Source organism: Passer domesticus, chromosome 3, assembly GCF_036417665.1.
Source record: "Passer domesticus isolate bPasDom1 chromosome 3, bPasDom1.hap1, whole genome shotgun sequence".
NCBI classification, from domain to species: Eukaryota; Metazoa; Chordata; class Aves; order Passeriformes; family Passeridae; genus Passer; species Passer domesticus.
Genome location: NC_087476.1, coordinates 40,193,937 through 40,215,345, shown reverse-complemented (window position 1 = coordinate 40,215,345; position 21,409 = coordinate 40,193,937). Strand labels below are relative to the sequence as shown.

The following is a 21,409-nucleotide window of genomic DNA, read 5'->3' as shown; positions in this document are numbered from 1 at the left end:
AACAATTAGGACAAAGCAGCCAGTGCCTGAATTCCACTCTACACCCAAGATTAGCTCTTTTTAACATTAGGTGAAAATTAAGGTGCAACAGATAAAAACAGTTAATCTCATATCTTGCAGTCCACAACAACATAAACCTGTGATCTTTAATAAACACTGCCATGCTGAAAAAATATACTGAAGGTATCTGCACAGTTAGATCTAAAAAACAGATCTTGAATGAGATCCTACCAGCTAGATACTTCTGAAAAGGTCTAGTAAAGCCTATCATATGGAATCCCTACTAACTACATTAGAGTATTTCTGCATGCTGATTACTATCAAAAGCACAGACAAAGCCTTACAAGGCATTTTTATAGGCAGACACAAGCAATCTAAATTTCTCAAGTCCCTCCTCAAATCTTAATTATGCAGTATGGGCACTAGCAATTTTTCACATGATGGTTTTTGGGGCTAAGGATTGAGATGGTGGGAACTGCAATTTATTTTTGTTGTCTAACTAACAATCAAGTTACAGCTCTATGAAATGAACTCCAGTAATCAGTGGAAAGGAAGCCATGAAGATTATGAAAGCTTAAGATTCAGCTCCCACCTTTAAGAAGTGAGACTTGATAACATCAAGTGTTATCCAGGACTATGCATGAGGCTAAAGAGTTTTTGGCTTGGTGTTTCTTCTGCTTATGTCAGTCTACTTTGTATGGGCCATTTACCTAAATGGTGGTTGAATCAGAACAGAACAAAACAAAACAAAAAAGACATTACTGCTCAACCTACTCTAATCATGATTCAGACTGGATTTCAACCAAAATCTTTTCCTATCAATTCTCATGCAGCCTAAAGCCATTTTGATCTCCACAGCCAGGTTAGGGCAATGTAGCTGGTCTGTGTTTACAGTAAGTCAGAGACTGAGGAGGATGTAGAGGAATTGGGACTGCAGAGAGATTTAAGAAAAAAACCCAACAAATTGATTATGTATATCCACCCTGTATAATTCATGCAGTATAAAACATTTCCATAACAAAATATCAAAATCAGTCTACCTAGAACAACCTAGATCACCAGAGCTTTCTTTTAGAAAAAGGAAAATACAGGTTCATTCCCCTGCAGAGAGATGTAACAGTAGAACCCCATATTTTTTAGGAAGGGACTAACACCACTGAGGTATTGGCAAAAGTGTTTTGGAGATATTTCTATCCTCTGATATATTCCTCAACATCCTCTTTGCTGAAGAAACTTTGAAACTTTGCTGGTTTTCAAATCAAACTATTTTGCTTGTACTAAATTGGAGATCTGCAGAACTTACTCGATTTTTCAAGGTGAACATTTCCATAAAAATACTAACTCAGTAGATTATTATTTTCCAAAAAAGCATAAATCTATCCTAGAAAGTAGAATTGGTAAACCCACTCAAACAAAGGCAAGCTCAGCAATTCAAAGAATATTTTACAGGTACAAATAATAATCTGACAACTTTAAATGGCACTGAAGTCAACTATAACAAGTATAGTTTCATCAACATCAATTATTTGCTCCCAAAAAGAAAGTGGGTGGGGAGAGTACGTTATTTTAACTTTAAAAGAATTCTGCCCACTTCCTTTGCAGAAATGTTTGGCTCTCAACAATAATCACAGAGTCTCTGCATATTCTGAGTAGGGCGGGAACTACAAAGATCAAGTCCAAATCCTAAATGAATGGCCCATATGGGGATTGAACCCACAAAATTGGCACTATTAGCACCATGCACTAACCAACTGAACTAATCTCAGCATTACTGTCAGCATGACATGAAAATTTACCTAAACTTGGACACTAGGCAATAAGGTTTTGAAAATTGTAATCACCACAAGGGCAGGAAAGATATGTTAACAGTTGAACACTGAAATCATGAACAATTCCACCTGCACAAAGTAATCACCATCCCAAGACTTTTCCTATATTTCTCAAAAATTGCACTTTTTTTGCTATATTCCAATCCATATTCTGGAAGAACAAAGAGATTGTCTTGCGTATAGTCTCCAAAGGCAGCACTAGCAGAAGGTAAATTGGAGAGAGAAAGATCTGTGTGTCAGTAGAATGAAAGAAAGACCAGAAAAGGCATAAGTAAAACTCCTGATTTATGTTAGAGGCCTTGGATTTACTGATTAGGATGGCTAGGATTGAGAAGTAAGCACCAGAGCAGTAGGATTATTGCATGCAAGCAAAAGAGGGTACAGAAGAACTACTATGCCATTAACTCGGTGAGAGACTGAAATAAAAAAAATTATTTGCATAGGTGGACTGAGTGGGACCTCAGCTGAGAAAAAGTCAGCTTGTTCAAGTGACTCAAAGCACAATTGGTCAAACAGAAAGAAAAAAGAGGTGTCAGGAATGATAGTGAGTCTGGAAAAGTCCAGCATTAGACGACTTGGGAAGGGACAGATCAGAGAAGGGAAGAACTGAACAAATGCAGGAAATGTGCAATTAAGATTATTGAGGTAAAGAGACCTGGGGAAAAAAAGGGGGAGAAAGAACAAATGATAAGTAAAACTCAACCAGGCTGTAAAGAACCAACCAGAAGACTCCATAACCTTCAGGCTAGCTGTTCTCTACAGCCTGGAACCAAATCCCTAGTTCCCAAATCTCACCATTCCACTGAAACTGGAAAATACAATGGAACCACATGTCTTAATTTCACCTGCTGGGCCGCAGGGATAGTTAAAGCTTTGTTCTTGGAAGAGCGTGAGTTTGTTTCTTCAAAGAGTAACATTGTCTCCTTTGGAGGTAAGGAATGCCAAGCCTATTCCATGAGGAAATTAGCAAGTGGCAAATGATGGCATTTCCACTCAAATCACCCTGTTAAGAGAACTCCCAGATTAATAAATCATAAATAGAACACATCACATTTAAAAATGTTGTTAAATCTGGCATTACAAAATGCCAAATTGAGACTACTTTTCTACATTTTAAACAGCGAGCAAGAGGTATTTTTAAAGGCTAGGAAGAAGGACAGTAGAAGTCCTGGAAGTAGTCAGGATTCATTCAGGATTTATAATAATAAACTCACCCATGGCTGATTGTATACAACCCAGTTTCTTCAGCATCTGCCTTTATTCAAGTTTCACAGTAAATGTGATATATTCTAAAGTGGGCTCCTGAGGGCTAGTAAATAGTGACATCCATTATTAATGTTGTACAGGGTGAGAGATCCTGTACAGGTCAGTGCTTCAACCTGCCCTAATCCTCTGTTCCTACAGCAGTGGATTTTTCAGAAAATGCATTGGTTTCACCAGCAAAAATTAAACTTTACTTATATACACTGGAACACAATTCAATTTCACTAACCTATGAAGAAAGAAGATTCATAATTTTATTAAATTCTACTGGAAGGAGGGTAAAGACAAATTTAAATTCTTTATTTTGGTGTGACAAATACTGCAGTATTACACAACTGAAATTTCACCAAATGAATGAAAACCTTAGAATTTTCTAACTGCACATATGCAAGAACAGGTTTATTTTTAATAGCATGATATATTTAAGAACAAAATAAAAACATAAATTAAACAGAAAATATAATTTCAACGCAGAATTTGTGTTCCATTAGCAGAGTCTAATTATAAAAAAGAGAAATAATTTAAAAATCCAACTCCACTGTTATTTTGCGTCTAGGTTAGGAATATAAGATACTATCATACAATAAAAATTATACAGATTTCTGTATTAAACAAAAGGGTAGAGAGGGGACTGAGACTGGATTTTTAACAGGTCATTACTCAGTAGACCAGCTAGGACCAATGCTATGGCAGTAGTTTCTGCCAGGAAGTTTCTATCATTAAGTGCTTTCTATCAGAAGTTTCTATCATTTAGAGCTTGTCACAACAAAGAGCATTTTGAAATAACACTGAATCTCTTCTAGAGGGTCAGTAGCAGATGAGCATCATGTTCAAAAATAACTAGTCTTGAGAGTGTTCTGGTTTTGTTATAACAGAGATTTATATTTAAATTTTAAATATTGTATAATAAAGCCTACAACAAATTAGTATCTTCCTGATGTCATTACAAAACACACACCTATGTCTCTGAATTTTAATTTTGCTAGTTAGGCCCATACACACTAAAAAAAGACAGTACTTGTGTACAGTCACATAAAGAAAAATAACGAAAAGAAAATCTAAATTTTTTAAGGTGATTGAAGCTAAATATAGTTCAATCATATTTAATAGTAAAAACCAGTGAATACTACCAGATGAATTTGCAAAAATGTTGAAAAAACCAACAAAATCTAAAAAGAAAAGAGGAAAAGAAAAAAAATGAGCAGAAAAAAAAAAAAAGATAAAAAAAGAGAGAAAAAACAGTAAGGGGAGGGTGTTAATTAAAAGATTTGGGCTTCTTCTCCTATCATCCTCCACTAAGGAAAAAAAAATATCCCCTTTAATTGCAATAAGACATTCTATAGATCTTGAAAAAACACTGCAAAACAGCTGAACAACATGCACTGCTTTGTGAATTATGAACAATTTTCTTACAGGCTTTGTATCTTATGCTGACCAAGCCCAGTTTTGCTCCAGTTTATGAAACATGACAAGACCACAGATAAAGTTGATCTATGCTGCAGGCTATTTGTGTTGTCTACTCAGATGGCATGTCATAATGCCATGAGCCCAAATACCGTCCCTTCTTTGTTTTCTTTCGTTTATTTTGCTGAAGTTTTATAAAACCAGAGACAGGTGCAAGATTCAAATTTATGGCATTGTTTCTCCCATCTAAGAATAAGCACTAAACCATGAGGGTGTATTCAGAAGAATCTCCTGTGATGTCTGAGACCTGCAGAGACAGCATATACTATTTATTTTGGGGGTTTTTTTCACTCAGGAATCTCTGATGTGAAGAGTATGTAATAATGCATGCATCATTTTACTGCATTTTTTGAGCAATTTGTTTTTGCTTTAAAATTTATTGGTACGGGCAACCACCATTTAAAGGATTATCTTAAAAACTCTCCGTATTTCAGCATTTTCCAGCTTTATCAAACACTACTGACTGTATTAGAAACTGAATAGAATTGAGTTACTGATGATACAGCTTGAAGTTTACAACCTTTTCAGAGGATGTCACTGAGCATCAAGAAATTAACAAATTCTGTAGAGAAAAACAGCAACATTGGTGATTGAGTACATTTTGTTCCTTTTGTTGTTTCCATTTTTGTTGGAAAATAAGAAACAGGACAAACACATTTCACTCCTCAGCCAATTCAGTCTCAAAATGTTTTATAAACCACATGCACAATAACAAAAGAATAATAAATGGAAAATATTAAAAATACAAAACCTAGGAGTTTGGACAGTTGAAATTGTTTATTACAAGACTGAAATACAATAGAACTCCTGGAAACAAATGGGAGAAATTAGTTGTATGTAATCATCAGTTAATGTGCATTAAGTGATACTACTCTAGCCATGTGTTCTAACAGTACAAATATGTACAGTTTATAATAAGTGTTGCTATCTTCTAGTAGACTAAATTTAATATTTGAGGGGAAAATGATGAGCTTTCAGGTATTCAAAACTTTCCTCGAGCCTAAAATAGAAATACCAATCTTTCAAATGAAATAAAAGTTAAGAACAAGTGCTTTGGTTTTTAATTTAATCAAACAAATTGAATTTACTAAAAGATAATATAGCTCATAAATATGAGGCAGAGAAATATTACAAAGGGAAAGACAATACATTTGTTTTCTCCTATGGGACAGAGAGATGGAGAGGAAAAGAGTCACAAGTAATTTATTGTCTGTGCAGCATGGAAAGGTTATCCTAGGGTGGCAAAAAATATAATGTGCCATAAAACCAATGTCTCTGTTGAGTCCATGGTTTTTAGTGCCCAGCAGAGTTATGAATTTTAGTTCCAGAATTATCTTTTGAAGGTATTTTGTATGTTTCCCTTGAGCAGCAGGGCTGAGAGGTTGAAGATGAAGTAGCTGTTCTGGATTAAAGCAAATGTGACAAAGTTATGCAAGCTGGAATTCAAAATCCTATAAGGTTTGTATAGCTATCCTACTTCAAGGTTCTATTTAATTGTCAAGAGTGGGCACTCCTAGAAACAAAAGTGATGCAAAGCCCCCGCTTAAGTAATTTTCAACAGTTAAAACAGTGTGAAATAGCCTTAAGCAAGTCTTAAATGATAGCAGAAAACTATTTAACTATGATGGTGATATAACCAGTATAGAAAATGAAAAGCTTATACCCAATATAGAGAACTTGTCCTCTGCTCTGACAAAATAGAGAGAAAACTCAGCAAAAGTCTTGAGACAATATTTTCCCTAGCATAAGTTCAATAACCTCTTCAGCTTCTTTTAAAGGACTTTCAGAATACATATTAACCTCAGGGTCAGGAAAAATGAGGAATGGCTCAAAACTCTTTGTTTAGAAGTACATTTTCCCAGTGTACGCAGTGCCATAACAATTTCAAACATTTTGAAACAATAGTTGAAGGCTCCAAGATTTCTTTACTGAAGCACCACAAGCAGTCTTTGTACTCAGGAAGCATTCCAAGCTGAAGTTCTTCGAGGGATCTTTTAGGATTTTTTTAGAGAGTAAATTTCAGCTGCTAAACCGTATGTCAGACATGCTACACTGCAGAGGTTTAACCACTCACTGGGTGGTTATGCCACACTTAAAATTGCCCAAATTATGCTATCACTCAATGGATGATATAATAGATAAATTAAGTGTTCTAAATTACATAGGCTGTCACACTCACTTCTGTGTACTTCTTTGCTAGTCAGTAATAAGGTTGGAAAAACTCCTCTGGAAAGGATACAGATATCTGAGGATATCAAAGAGGAGAAAGAACAGATCCTCCACTATACTACTTCCAGAAATGAGAATAAGAAACAAAATTGAAAATGGTGGGGCCAGACAAATTAATGTTACACATTTAATATATAGAAAATACATTTGAAGGTTTTGAAATAAATATGAAAATTAGAATAAACAGGAGGCATAGTGAAACTGCACAAGCACATTATATTAACAGTGGGAAAATGCTTAAGTGACTGAGCCAAATGCTTCAAAAGTTTTAAGGGCCTAGAATAAAACCTCCCAAGACAGTTAACCATCATATAAAAAAAATATATATTTTCATGAAGACCAGCTTTGGCTTAATACCCAGCCAAAGATGAACAACATAAGCACTTCAAATAAAACCCTTTTGCTGCTAGACCAACAAACCTCTACCTGGCCCTCCAAACAGTGTGAGCTAATCCAAGCCTCTTTCAAGGTATTGTCTTTAATGTCAACCATGCTTAAATGTCAACCTATGTGTAGAATAGGTTTTTCTTTCTGCCAAGTCAACAGATTTTTGTTCTCCTTTATGGTAAGACTCAATCAACCCAGCACCGCCTATTAAATAGTTAAAAGCTGCAAATTAGTAGGTTTGGTTTTTCCCCCTTAAAGTGATTCAGAAATACCTCTTTCATGTTAATGCTTATGATATTATGATACATGGAGCAACAAAATATTTCAACATTTGAGTTTTGAGCATTCATTGTCACTGCCAAGACACTTGCTGGCATGGAATTTTATCAAAAGATAGTCCACCTACAAATTTTCTTCCCTTCTGTGAAAAACAGCAGATACTCAAAGCAACAGCAAAACAGAAATTCAGGATGACTCATACAACAATACATTCTCCCAGAGTCACTGAACAAAAAGTGTGTTTCACAGAAACACTGAAGGCCAGGTTGGTCATGGCTTCAAGCAACCTAATCCAGCTAAAGACGTACCTGCTCATTGCAGATGGGTCGGACAGGATGACCATAAAAAGTTCTTTACAATCCAAAATACTCTATGATTTTGTAGCTCAGAAAACAGAGATTGTGTGATATCATAAAAACTGTGTTAAACTTCATAATCCGTCAAGAGGCCTTTGCAGCATGCAAAAAGAATTAACTGCCATTTTGAGAACTTTTGAACATGAATAAATCAGAAAGCATTTGTTGTTAGTTTAAAAAAAGGAAAGAAAAAGAATAAAATGTGATATAATTAAAAAAACCAAATGTTAATAACAAAACATGATGAACACTCATTCTTCTTTCTACACAGAATGGATGGGGGAAAAGTTTTGTTAAAGAAATAAAATGTTTATTTTTTTGAAATTATTGTATAACAGAATTAGTAGCTCAGAGTGTTAGGCAGTCTCATTCCCAATATCAAATGGTTTGCCAAGCCTTTCTCTCCATAACAGATTTACCATTATTATGAAGACAAGGGTTTAAGATTACCAATGATGAAAAATATCTGATATGCAAATATTTAGCACCTATTCAATTTATTGGAACAATGTAATCTTTACTATCATTACTAAGGAAATTTCAACCAGATGAATATTCCTTTATTGTAACAATAAAGAAAAAGGAAAAACAACTTTCATTTACTTCAACGGATTTATTACTACAGATCATTCCCCTGATTCATTACTACAGATCATTCCCCTGAGAAATATTCCCTACAATCACAAAGGATACCAAAATCTGAATCTTGCCTAAGAGTCAAGAGTTGGAAGGGTTTCAGAATCAGCTTTAGCTCAACGGTGATTTCTGCAGCCAATTAAACAGTGGAATTGATGGACTCTGAGAATGCCATATGCTGCCCTCTGCTGAAAAGATGATCATTATGACTTGAGGTCTTATGGCTGGAAGGTCTGACAGACGGGAAAAATAAGTGGAGGATCCTCTGATTTCAGGGATGTGGATAATTCCTTTAGGGAGAAAGGAAGATTAAATGCTCACCTGGGCAAAGAAAAATTTCACAGAACATATGGTGTATATATATATAAATTATCCTGACAAGAACACGAAGTCAGCAAATTGGTTATTAGAAATATAACTATTGAGAATTACATTGATTATATTCATAAAAGTCCTTAAAATGGCTACCTGTCAAGCCATTTACATCTAACATGTGACATACTTTAAAGACATTATAATGCAATGAGGAGAGTCTTTCTGAGTGATTTTTTTTACCCTGTTCCCTCTGTGGTTTCTAATTGGTGCATACATATTTCAAAGTTACTGTGAGAAATTTAGCAATTATACCTCTGTTAGATTAATAATAAAATATTTACACTCTAAAATATTTTTAATTTTCACAGACTCTTATATGTTAAAGTGGGTGGGAGGGGAAAAGAGCAACAACACAAAAAGGAGATCTGAGCACTTACAGTATCTTTTGCTGCATCACTGAAAATATTTAAATTAAAGAGGATTCTACAACCAGGGAAGAATTGTTGATATATAATCAGCAGCCATGTTTGGAATACTGTTGTGTTTGATCACTCACAGTGATACCGATTTAGTCAGACAAAATATTTATATAATCATATATACATATATAATTTTTATACATATATATATACATATATATATATATGCTTCAGCACCTAAAACATCTCTTCCTCCTCCTTCTTGATGTTGTCTCTACTGTTTCTCTCTCTGTTCCACTTTTTTTTTCCTCCCTCTTCCTCTTTCTGTTTGATATTTTCTGCCATTTCTTAAATATGCTAGTGTTTTTGGGGAGCTGCCAAACACAAGTTGCATTGGTTTTGCACTACCTGGTTTTTGGTAGGGGGAGAGGAACAGAGGTGGCTTCTGTGAGAAGCTGCTAGAAGCTTCCACTGTGTCTGGCAGAGCCAATCCCTGATGGCTTTCAAGATGGACATGCTGCTGGTCAAGGCTGGGCCAGTTGGAGATGGTGGTCATGCCTCTGTGATAACACATTTAAGAAGAAATCAAAACAAAGTTTGGGCCACAGTTTTATGTCCAGCCTGAGCAGGAAAGAGAATTTGTGAGGAGAAAAACAGGCAAGCAGCAAGGTCAGTGGAGAAGGAGGGGCAGGAGGTGCACCAGGCACCAGAGCTGGGATTCCCCTGCAGGCCGTGGTGAGACCATGGTGAAGCAGCTGTTCCTCTGCAGCCCATGGGGATCACAGGGAATCCAGAGATCCTCCCACAGCCCTGGGGGAGGTGCCCATGCTAGAATGGGTGGATGCCTGGATGAGGCTATGATCCAGTGAGAGACCCATGGAGACAGAGGAAAGCCCTGCTCCCAGTCTGGAGCAACCTGTCCTTGAAAGACTGCACCCTGTGGAAGAGTGACCCACGCTGCAGGAGTTTTACTGTTGTTCATGGGCTGGACTTCTGTTGCAGCAGTTTTGGTGAGATTGGAGCTGGTGAGATTGCTGGTGAGATTGGAGCCACACTGGAGAAGTTCAGGGAGAACTGTCTCCTGTGGGAGGGACCCCACAGCAGGGGAAAGACTCCTCTCCCTGAGCAGCACAAGAAACCACAGGTCATACACTCGTCAAAACCCCCACTCCCTGTCTTCCTGCATTATCATCTGGAAGGAGGGAGGGATTGGGGGGGAAAAGGTGTTTCCAAGGGCTTATTTTACTTCTCATTATCCTCCTGTGCTATTTAGTAAGAAATTTACTTAATATCTCTAAGCTGAGCCTGTTTTGCCCTGGGAGTATTTTCTCCTGGTCTGTATCCCAACTCATGAACCCTTCATTAAATTTTCTCTCCTCTGCCAGGCTGTAGCAAGGGAGGGTGAGAGAGCAGCTTTCATGGGTGCCTGGCTTTTGGCCAGTGTCAAACCACGACACTTGTCTGGATAGCTGAGCTTTGGCCAGCTCTGGGTCCATTGGAGAGCAGTGTAGGAATACTTTGGCAGTTTTCACGGTAAAAATCGTAGCATCTTCCTGGAACTCGTATTGCAACGTGTGCTGCTAAACATATTCACAAATTATGTGAAAGCTGGAAGTCTATAGAGTTTACTCACTTTTGATGGTAAAGTAATGGTTGTTTCAAATATCACTATATTGTCTGACTACGGCAATTAAGAGGCAGACAAAAATTCAATATAGACAGATATAAATTCACAGACCAAATGAAAAATAATTCTGGCTTTGCATACACAGCAATAGACTCTGAAGTATATTCTCTTAAATAGCAAGAGCTTTGGAGTTAGATCACTTTCTGGAAATATCAGGAATATGCTTAATAGTAGTTAAAAAAAAAAGCAAAGAGAAAAATTATTATGATTACTATTATTGCCATAGAATACATAAAAAGCACAGCTCAATCTAAATAGGGCGTATAAATCTGGTGGTCCTTCTTACCACAAAAATAATGAAATATAATTGGATAAGGTACAGAAAAGGAAAAAAGAATGGATCAAAGTTGACACAATTTCTGTATAAAGAATGACCAGAATTCTTTAGCCTAGAAAAGAAATAGGGACATACCAAAGACCTTACATTAAAACTGGCATGAAGTATGTGAAAGAAAAGCATTTTTTAATGTCCCACCCCATAGAAGCAGTAGGAAAAAAATAAGGGAAAATAGCTAACAGAATATTCAAAACAAACAGAAGATAATCCTTCAAACACATCCATAGAACCAGGAATGCTAAATTTCATACAAACATTATCAAATTATTATGGGGAAACAAACTTCTACCAAGGGCTATGAAAATTAAAAATCTCTAAGAAAAATATCTCCCTAATTCAGGAGATCTCTATGCTCTGATTCCCAGACCAAGATCTATGAAACTTAGATCAAAAAATCTACATTTGAAATAGAGAACTTTGACTCAGTGGCTCAAACACAGATATTTCAGACACCTAGGGTATCTGAGACCTGGGGCCAGCAGACATGAGACTAGAGGAAATGAGTCCTTCTAGAGTGACAGCTGGAGGCTAGCTTAAATGTGGTAGGGCATTTCAAACAGCACTAGACATTTCTATTTTGATTATTAAATCCTACCTTATATGTTAAAAGAAGTAGCTCAAGTTTACAGAGTCTCAAATGTCAGTAAAACACATTTCCATTTATAAGAGTTTGGTAGCCAGTAAACACACCTTTTATGTCAAAGCATGCTGTTGGTGCCCTAGTCAGTCAAAGAACCTCAGATAATTAATTTTTATTGTCTAAGCCCTGCTTATCAGCAAATTATAGCAGCTGATTTTTTATAACAATTACATCCAAACTACATCCATTTGCACTGTGTAACACTATACTTATTTTTTGAAGTCCTCTTAGCATTTAATACTTTTCCAAAGTTTATGTTAAGAACAGAGAAGTAGATATCACAGATGAACATTTCAACTTCAGCTACCACAGTTTCCTTGATAAATTAATACAACACTATTGGGATTACACATCATACATTCAAAATCGACTTATATCCACCAATCCAGAAGTAATTCTGCCTCCCTGTACCTTTGACTAACAATACTATGGCACTTCATGAACAACCACTATTCTTTTCCAGGAAACTCCAGGTTCAATTGATGCTCAGGAGGAATCTGCTCTGATAGAAAACCATGATTGTAAGTAGAATTTTTATTTCATTTGCTGCAGCACCTGGAAATTGTGTAATAAACAACTGCACAATTGAAAAGAAGGTATCATGATCCACAAGTGATAGCTTCCCTGGAAAACTTGGATTGTGTTCTCCTGCTGCATGCCTTAATAACATTGGTATGGCACTTAAATGGAGCCTTTCTGAGGCATCATTAATTGTGCCCACACATATCCCATTCCAACTTATTCCTTAAATATCTTTTGCAAAAATGCTGATAGCATAGTTGCAAATGTAATCCAGAGGAGTTCTGCTTTCAACATACAGAAGTTAATATACAGCATATAACGTTAAGTACTCTGAAAAATTAGGTTATAAGGTTTATTTTTTTCAATTTGTATATCCTGGATTATTTTGTGTGGATAAAACCACTTTCTTTCCTCCCTCATTTCACTAGAAGATTATAGAAATAAAATAATTAAGATTATGAAGACTCAGACATTGAGCAGCATGAAAATGCAGTAATTCAGACTTCAGAGCGAAAATGAGCCACACAGAAGGTGGAAGGTTACATGTCAAACAACAGGCCAACAAAGCTGAAATACAGTTGTAACTGAGACCTGTATTTAATATCCACATATTTAATCTCAATTGCACAGATTGCAGTCAGGGAGTAAGCACTAGAATTCACTTAACTGTCAGAGAGCAAAGAGTTCAAGTGTCTGGTCATGGAAAAAGTAGTGGATGGGCATGAAAAGGAGTCTGGAAAGAGCATTCTGACAAAGAAGCAAAGAATGAGGAGAAGCCTAAAAGTAGCTGGGCAAAAACTGGAAAAAAGAAGCCACGAGCAATGAGATAAACACTCATATTGTCATATCTGTACTATATCATAAACCCACATGGAGAGTAGAGAGGAAAATTTGCTAAGATGCTGGCAAAAGGTGAGACTGTATATGGCTATAAATGAGACTGGAAAATGGAAGAAGTACTTGGAGTAAGAACTAGAATGGCTACATAGGAAATGTGGAACTGTATATGCAAAGCAGAAAGGAGATTTGATTAAGACAGTGGATATGCAGGCAAATAAAGCTCTTACACTTCTCATCTCTCAGTTTCAGCTTCTCAGCTTAAAACTACCTTCCAAAAAGTCTTTTTCACAATTACTTTCTACTTTATCCTCCAGTTCCCATTCAGTTTCTCTCTCCATCTTTTAAGACTCAGCAGATGTGTTGTTTTCAACCTCAAGCCGATCCAAGCACCAGCAGCCTGGCCAGGGCTCGCAGGGGCCCAGCTGAAAAGAATTGCATTGCAAATCACAGAGCTGATGCCTCATTGCTATTCTGACTCAGAACTGCTTGAAGGAAATTTATTCTGAGGTAGAACTAGTTCAGTAGGAATGGCCCAGGTACAAACTGATGAGACAACTGCATGTTTGGGGTGGATGCACAAGCTCTTGTTAGATGTAGGAGATGCAAAGGGGAGAAGTATATTCAGCTGCCATTTCTTACAATTAGAAGCTATAAAAGTGTAGAGCATGCTTAGTGATTATGATAGAGAATTAGAAATTAAGTTCCAGGAAGTCCGCGCCAACTATACATACACTGAGCACACAAATCCCAGTTTTTCAAAAGAGAATAAATCTTGGAGGAAGGGAACGGGGAAGGAAAAACCAAGTGTGGAAGGTTTGGGCAGAGACTTCTACAACTGGTAAACCAAGTCATACTCCTGATGTAGCAACTAGTCCCATGTCAAAGCACAAGAGCCACAAAGTATTTAAATTAAAAACAGGAATTTTTTCCTTTTTTTTCCCCTTCTTTTAGGTTTCTTTTTATTAAATAACTGGGCCATTTTGCTCTAATGACCATAACAAACTAGCTGAAGCAGACATCAGCATGAAAAATTTTGCATCAAATTTGTAAACTTATGCAAGTTTCAAATAAATGAAAACGAGCTTGTAATACTACTGCTCCTATATCCATATCTGTTACACTCTTCCTTAGGAAATATGTTCCTTTGTAAAGACCAAACTATTTGTAATTATCATATGATTCTGTCTTTCAGAAAGAAAATGTTTTAGAAACATTTTACCACGATACATAATAACTTTATCCTTAATGCCATCCATTTTTTCACTTCACTTCAATGCCTATCTGTAATATTGGCATAAGCTACAATGAAGATCCCAGAGATGGTATATTTGTACTCCAAAATAAATTTTAAAGTAATTTAATAATATTCTAGAAATTCTTTAAAGTCTACCTTTTGAAAAATTCTTAAACATTCAGTATTCACCAGAAGAAAGAGCAAAATTTAATATTATTTTTTTCAAGAAATAAGGAATTTTGTTTTTTAAAATGGTAATTAGCAAAACTGAAAAAAAAGGTCATCATTATTGTCTTGATTGTCAAGAAGTGCCATTAAGAAGTCAAAGCGATTCTTTGCTCTAGTTAAAAAATAAAAGAAGCTACTTGGAAGTACACTGATGAACTCATCCTCTACTCAGCTTTACATTAAGTACTTATTCATTCTGGCACACAGAAAAAAGCACTTTCTGCCTATGTAGTAAAAGTATTCTGAGGGAGAGGAGGAAAAGCAAATTTGTCTTTCCTGACACAAAGGAAGAAAGTGCACTAAGATCTCCCACATCTGAGCTGAAGATTCTAGTATGTGAACTATCACACAAAATGGATAGGGCAACACAACTATCATTTACATCATCAGTCCAGTCCTTACCCTTTTTAAAAATTTTTTCTACTTTTTCTGAAGGCTGTTGTTTGGGTAAGTCCATCCCAAAGTGTGATTTGCTTTAAGTAAACCAAAAGCAGAGACCTAGACTGCATTTAAGTAAACAAAAAATGCAGTAGGTCTCTGATTTTTTAAAAGAAATTTTCTCACAGAATTAGTAGCCTAAAACAGACGTAGCATCAAGGAGGAATGCAACAACGTATGATTTAGTGTCACTAGAGGTGACAACAGAGCTGTAAACTACAAACACCTAAAAGCTTACAATACAAGCTGTCAAGCAAAGAACTCCCTGCAGGTTTAGACCATCTGGATAGCTCCAAACTTTTCTTAATCTCAGTCAAAAGAGAACATGAACATGGATGTATAAACAGTGGAATCTCAAACAGGAATGGAGACACTACTTAGCATCAGCTACTTAGGTATTCAAGTAACACATCCAATTTCTGCATCCACAAATCAAAAATAACATCGGCCAGTAGCCAAGTATTCACAATATAACCACCAAGTACTCAAAAACATGATCTAAAGTGAGAGAATCAAGAAATTTCACCTTCTTAGTATAATGGTTAGCTATATTACAGTCTATAAATATATACACAGGAAGAAAAAATTCATTTCAATCTCACAGACAGAAGCATAACAAGACCCAGGGGCTACAAATTGAAGACAGACAAACTTAGAGTTAACATCTTAATTACCAATGATGAGTACCTCATTGAAAATTGTGACAGACACTCCCATCCTTGAAGTATGCTTTTTAAAAAGAAAGGTAGAGAGGTTTTTCATCTTTAGAGAGACATGACCTAGTTCAAATGGGAAGAAACTAAGACAGCCATGAGGTCTCTGTTGTACAGTATGCCAGGCTAGATGATCACAGTACTCCCTTCTGGCTTTTTAATCCATGAAACTGTGTACATTTCCATTTCAATGAAACTGCATCTTTCAATGAGCATTTTTTAAAGGAACAGCTTTCCAGTGAGCTCTAGTTATGCCTTGAAGGCATAGCACTCTTTTGGTGGAGGCTTGTGAAAAACTTCTGGATAGCACAATATGGTGTTACTCTGAATGGAGGAAGCATTCAGTCCTTTCTGAGGCTGCTGGGACCAAGTACAGAATACAGTAGAAACTGCTTTGTTTAACATATTAATTTTCACTCTTTGCAGCATCAAAGTGAATCAGTTTAAGCCCTCAGTTCCATCATCATTTCATTACTTTCACTATCATATGGCATAACCTAATTTCTTGGTTGTGTTTACCAGATACTTTATCTTAAATCATCATAGAATGGGGGGGTCTAATGTAAAAGTGTTACACTGGAATACGTTTGGATCAGGACTTCTGATATAATTTCTTCAAAAAGGAATTCTATTTTTGTGCATCAAACTCCACAGAAACCTGAACCAGAAAAGACAAATGGATAACATTGGGCAATTCACACAGAATATTTTTTATTGCAACAAGATAAACCACTAGAGCAGACACAGCCTTCAGAAACCCTTTGATTATGGCAATCTAACCAGTTCATTATTTTCCATTTGAGTTAAATCATCACTTTATAATATTAGATAATAATAGATTTTTTTTTTAATCCACCTCACTATAGGATTTTGGAGTTTTGAAGTCACTTATTTTGACAGTTAGCAATAAATTTAAACTAATCTGTTTTCAGTACAGGGCACAGAATGTTACTTATTCATATCTATTTCATTTTCTTACAGCAGTTTCCATTTCATTAATATGTTCTTGTGATTTTTATTATCTCATTTCAGATGTGTAAGGAATCAGACAAAAAAATTTAAAAATAAATGAAGATAATTCTGACTGCTGACACACAGAAGTAAAACTATAGATCCTTTACGTGACATTAATTTTTTCCTCCAGGTAATACAACGAAGTGCAGAAACCTTCAAGTTCAATGACATAATAGCAGCTTAAATGCAGTTACCCAACAAACACAGTGTATAAGGACTTAAAACGCAAGCATATCTTAAAGGTAGAAAGGATAATCAGAATAGTTTACTACCTTCTGAAAAGATCTCATTATTTTGTGAGTCAATCTCTGACTGCAATTTGTATGTGTGCATGCACCATAATGACTTTTAACCTTGAGAAAATCCTGCATCTGTTACATGCTTCCAGCAGGGAGTACTTGCACTAGTAAGTCTGAAAACCAGATCTGACTTTATACTTCCTGTGATGCCAACAACAACTCATGCAATTATTTCTCTGCTTTTAGATTAGTGTTTGTGAATAACTTCTTTTGCCAGCTATTATTTGTTATCTTTTTGTTAATATTTTTCATCATCATATCTGTAGAGGTCACTGTGATAGAAAGGGCAAATCATATAGAAAACATCTGTAGTCATGAATAAAGAGTTTGAAAATAAAACTATTTCTTTTTAACTGTTTCATCCACAATGTTACCTCTCACGGTCTGACCTCAACTGTGTAACAATACCTGATGAGAGCATAAGAATAGCAACAACCACATGTTTCTCCATAATTGCTGTTTGTCAGCCATTTCTTCAGCATTAACAACATTCCAGACAACTCAAGGTCAACTACGCCTTAGGCTAAGGAAAAACACCCTTCCCATCAAAAGAAATGGGCCAGCCAACCAAACCCATTGCCAGCTTCCAGATGAGTGCTTGATTCTGGCTCAGTTTTGCACCCACAACTAAGGAAAGCAAAGCCATTGAGTAAATTCTGCCAGTATAAAATGGCAATCAAAGCAACTGAAAATATTGCCAATACCATTTTCCCCTTTGTACTCAACTCTGTTTTTGCACAGTGTTTAAATTCAGAAAGTTAAACTAGTGCCCTGAGATGACTTTCTGTTCAGATTTGACCTTAAAAAAAGTTCTAGAGGATGTTGATAAGAAGACAATTCTCTAACAGTTTCTAGTGTATATTAAAAAGTATAAAATTACATATCACCAATTTTCCACCTTCAGCCCTACTAAATTTACCATTGAAACCGATAAGAAATATTAGCCTAAAAATAAATTAAATAATATGGTGTTACAGGTTTGATTAAGACCCATACTAGGCATACAAGGGTTGAAGACTTAAGCCAAGTATTGTCTTAGAAGAACTGCATGCAAAAGAAACAGAAATACAATGAAATTAATTTAGAGAGAACTTTGCAAGGAAAGTAGCCATATTTCACCAACTACAAAAATAATGTATCTTGGGGATGTAAATAGGACTTACTGTTTGCCATTTTTACCAAGTGCTAGATAAAACTGTATGAAAGAAAATATTCTATAGTTTGATTTCTCTTACACTAAAAGGATTATATTTTATTCATTCTCCATAACTAGACATTTCTAACAACAAAAACAAAAATTTACAATTTTTTTGTAGGAAAATGAAAACAAACTCATGAAAAAGCTATCAGCTCAGTTTAGGAAGCATAAAAGAATATTGCTTTATTCAAAGATGCAAATGCTATTCTAAAAAACTTTAGATTCTTTTTCATTAGAAAATTACTTTCAAATTTAATACTGGAATATTCATCCTTTCTGTGGAGCACTAAAGGACAAGATTAATGTATTCCAATCTTTTGATGGAATATTTTTAAAGAAAGATTTAGAAGGGTCTAATGCCATGAAGCATTTGGCAAGAACATTGGTTGACCTTATGCACCAATTGTTTCATGTCTTTTGGCACTGAAACTGGTTTTTCTTCAGCTCCACAACATGACCCCTGTTTCACTGCCAAAGCAGACCTTGACATTAAGAAAAGAAATTCTGGTGGCAGCAGATTTTAGGGCATCAAAAAATGACAGATTCAACATCATCAGTCTCATGAGAACATTGCAGAATGCCAATGAAATTTCCCCTAAAAAAATTGTTCAATATCAACCCACAGTTGCTCATAAAAATTGTGTCATCTACTTTTCTGTTGCAATGCCATTCAGATTGATAAATTCTAAAACTTTCAAAAAGGTATCTGTGTTTTTTCCTGGCTAAAGAACTATTGGTAACAAAGATGCATGTCTCAACAGGCAGACATCAACTAATGAAGCTTGACACCATGCTAAACACACTATTATAAGTAACCTATGAAGCTTTACAGAGATTAAGTGATAAGCGCTACAAGCTCTGCTCAGTCCAAGTTCCAGGTTAAGAATTATGATGTGCATTAACTAAATTTGTTTGGACTCCATACAACAGGGTTTAAGTCTTGTCATTATAATAATTCAGTGTATAATTGAATGCCAGATTAACTCTTAGCTTGGTCTCTTCCATGTATTAAAAAAAAAGGACATTCTGTTGACAGAAAATCTAGGTATAAAGGTATCATTATAATTAAATCATGTAGCACAATAAATGTTTAACGTATAAAACATATTTGTTGAACCTACCTGTTGTTTCAGTTATTGTAAAATGACAGTCTACCAACAGAATCCCAATGTTTAGAGCTATTTGGCTGACAATGTAACCACTAAAGTTCTCAGTGTTATGTGAACACATAACACAGACTAGGAAAGATCTAAGGGTTGACAACACAAACCAAAGAGAAAAATGATTTAGGATTTAGAGACACCAAAGACTAAAACAACATTACCTCTAAAATTTCTTGCTTGTATTAAATTTAATTATTTGAAGTATTGTATATCTACACAGTACACAGGGAAATATATGCCTATAGCTCTACATATTTTGATTGTATCTCATTTTCCTGACACTCTCCTGTTTGGGTCTCAAGCTCACAGTGAATATGTGCTTAATTTGAATGTGTGTGTAGCTCCAATGAAGTCACAATGAGGTGTTTAGTATATGAGTGTCTTTAGTATGTAGCCTCTCTAAAGGAATTATAATTTCCCATCTTTATATAAACATCTCCTAGAGTAAAGTAGTGATTTAGTGTAGGATATTGAGGCAATTATAAGCGTAACTCAATAGTTTAACAAACTAAACCAAACTAAACAAGAGTAGCATGTTTATGATGTATAATACTGTTAATCAAGTATAAAAATATTATATCTTCTCTAAAGGACAATCATTATATTTTTAAAACACTTTCTAAAGCAGAAAAAAATATTATCCAAGACATTTGTTAATTAGATTTCTGTTGAAATTACATTAGAAAATTCCTTCAGAAACACTTAATGTAATGCAGCTATTCCAGAATAAGAGGAGGTACTTGCTCGGCAGGGTGCTGATACTCTGAAGGGAATAAAGATTTTTTTACATTATCTTTTCCAGTGTTCTTTAGAAGCACATAATACAACTACCTGGCAGCATACATACTCTATTCAATATTTTGAATGGGAAGAATAGAAAAGTTTTGCAACTCCAAAAGTGTGATCAAGTCACATGATGCGGGGGGTGTATTGCACTGGTAAGTGATAATAAGTCCTTTTTGCTAAAATTTCCTTTTGAATTTGTTAAGCACAGTAAGGATGTTTCAGGATTTTTCTCTTGTCTGCCCCTTCACAATTACAGCAATAATCACAGCACATCTTAAAATATAGAATTAGATCTTTCATCTTTAAATGTTTTGCCTTTATAGATTTATTTTACGGCTAGGCTGAGGCCATATGAGAATCATGTAAATCATCACTAAAAACATCTTGGTGCTCTTATTGTCTTCTATGTCAGCTGGGCACCAACAAAGAAGTTGCCAATGAATTAAGTACTCATGCTTTTATTCATGACTACAAGCTACACTGACTTATAGCAGTGATTAAATAATCTTGATTTTATGGAAAATATGAATTGGAACTAAACTACACACTTATTTTTTTCTGAAATAAATCTGACCAGCAGTATGAAGCAGAGTTATTGCTTCTACAGAAGTCTTTTCAAAGTGGATGTGAAGAACATAATTCTCCTCTCAGCAATGCTTAGCTAAGAGAGTAAGTAAAGAACGAACACACCTTGGAATGCATTGCATCAAACTTTTGGTATACATGACACTGGAGCTTTTTCTCTGCTTATTTCCTCCAAAGAAAACCATTAGGAGACATTTCTTCTATAAGCTAAGATTACTTCACTGGAAAACACAAGTTACAATGCCCTTTATTGCCAGTCTTTGTTACCCAAGATTATTAGGAATATATGGTCAGAAATAGCGAGTTTAATGTAACATGTATTAACTTTAGCTGAATTTACAGGATCGCAGAATGTATGAGGGTGAAACAGGTTTCTGGAGGTCATCTGGTCCACCCCCCCCTCCCTCCCAGTTTAAGCAGGGCCATCTATTCTACTGCAGTCATGAAACCATCCCACATCTCAATGATCCCAACAAGATAATATCCCTGCAACTGCATATAAATCTCTAATTTTCCTCATATTTATTCTCCACACTAGTGACCAGACC

At 35.6% G+C, this 21,409-nt stretch overlaps 1 protein-coding gene and 1 long non-coding RNA gene across 40 annotated transcripts in view; one reads left to right on the top strand and one right to left on the bottom strand.

Annotated features, from left to right (window-relative positions):
* Nucleotides 1-21,409, bottom strand: part of LOC135296419 (uncharacterized) — a 384,334-nt gene that overhangs the window by 344,294 nt on the left and 18,631 nt on the right. For 2 of the 39 annotated variants that reach the window (XR_010358536.1, XR_010358537.1), the window contains one exon: nt 5,261-8,733. The exons of 35 other annotated variants lie outside the window; for them this stretch is intronic. The gene's annotated coding sequence lies outside the window, so the exon portion shown is untranslated. Of the gene's footprint in view, nt 1-5,260; nt 8,734-9,585; nt 9,738-15,790; nt 15,953-21,409 lie in introns of those variants that run through there. 2 more of the 39 variants (XR_010358535.1, XR_010358510.1) reach the window with 2 other exon arrangements.
* LOC135296422 (uncharacterized) lies at nt 9,659-20,413 on the top strand. The gene is made up of 4 exons (XR_010358538.1): nt 9,659-9,846; nt 12,305-12,362; nt 16,849-16,960; nt 20,293-20,413. It is a non-coding gene; the product is annotated as an uncharacterized LOC135296422 (long non-coding RNA).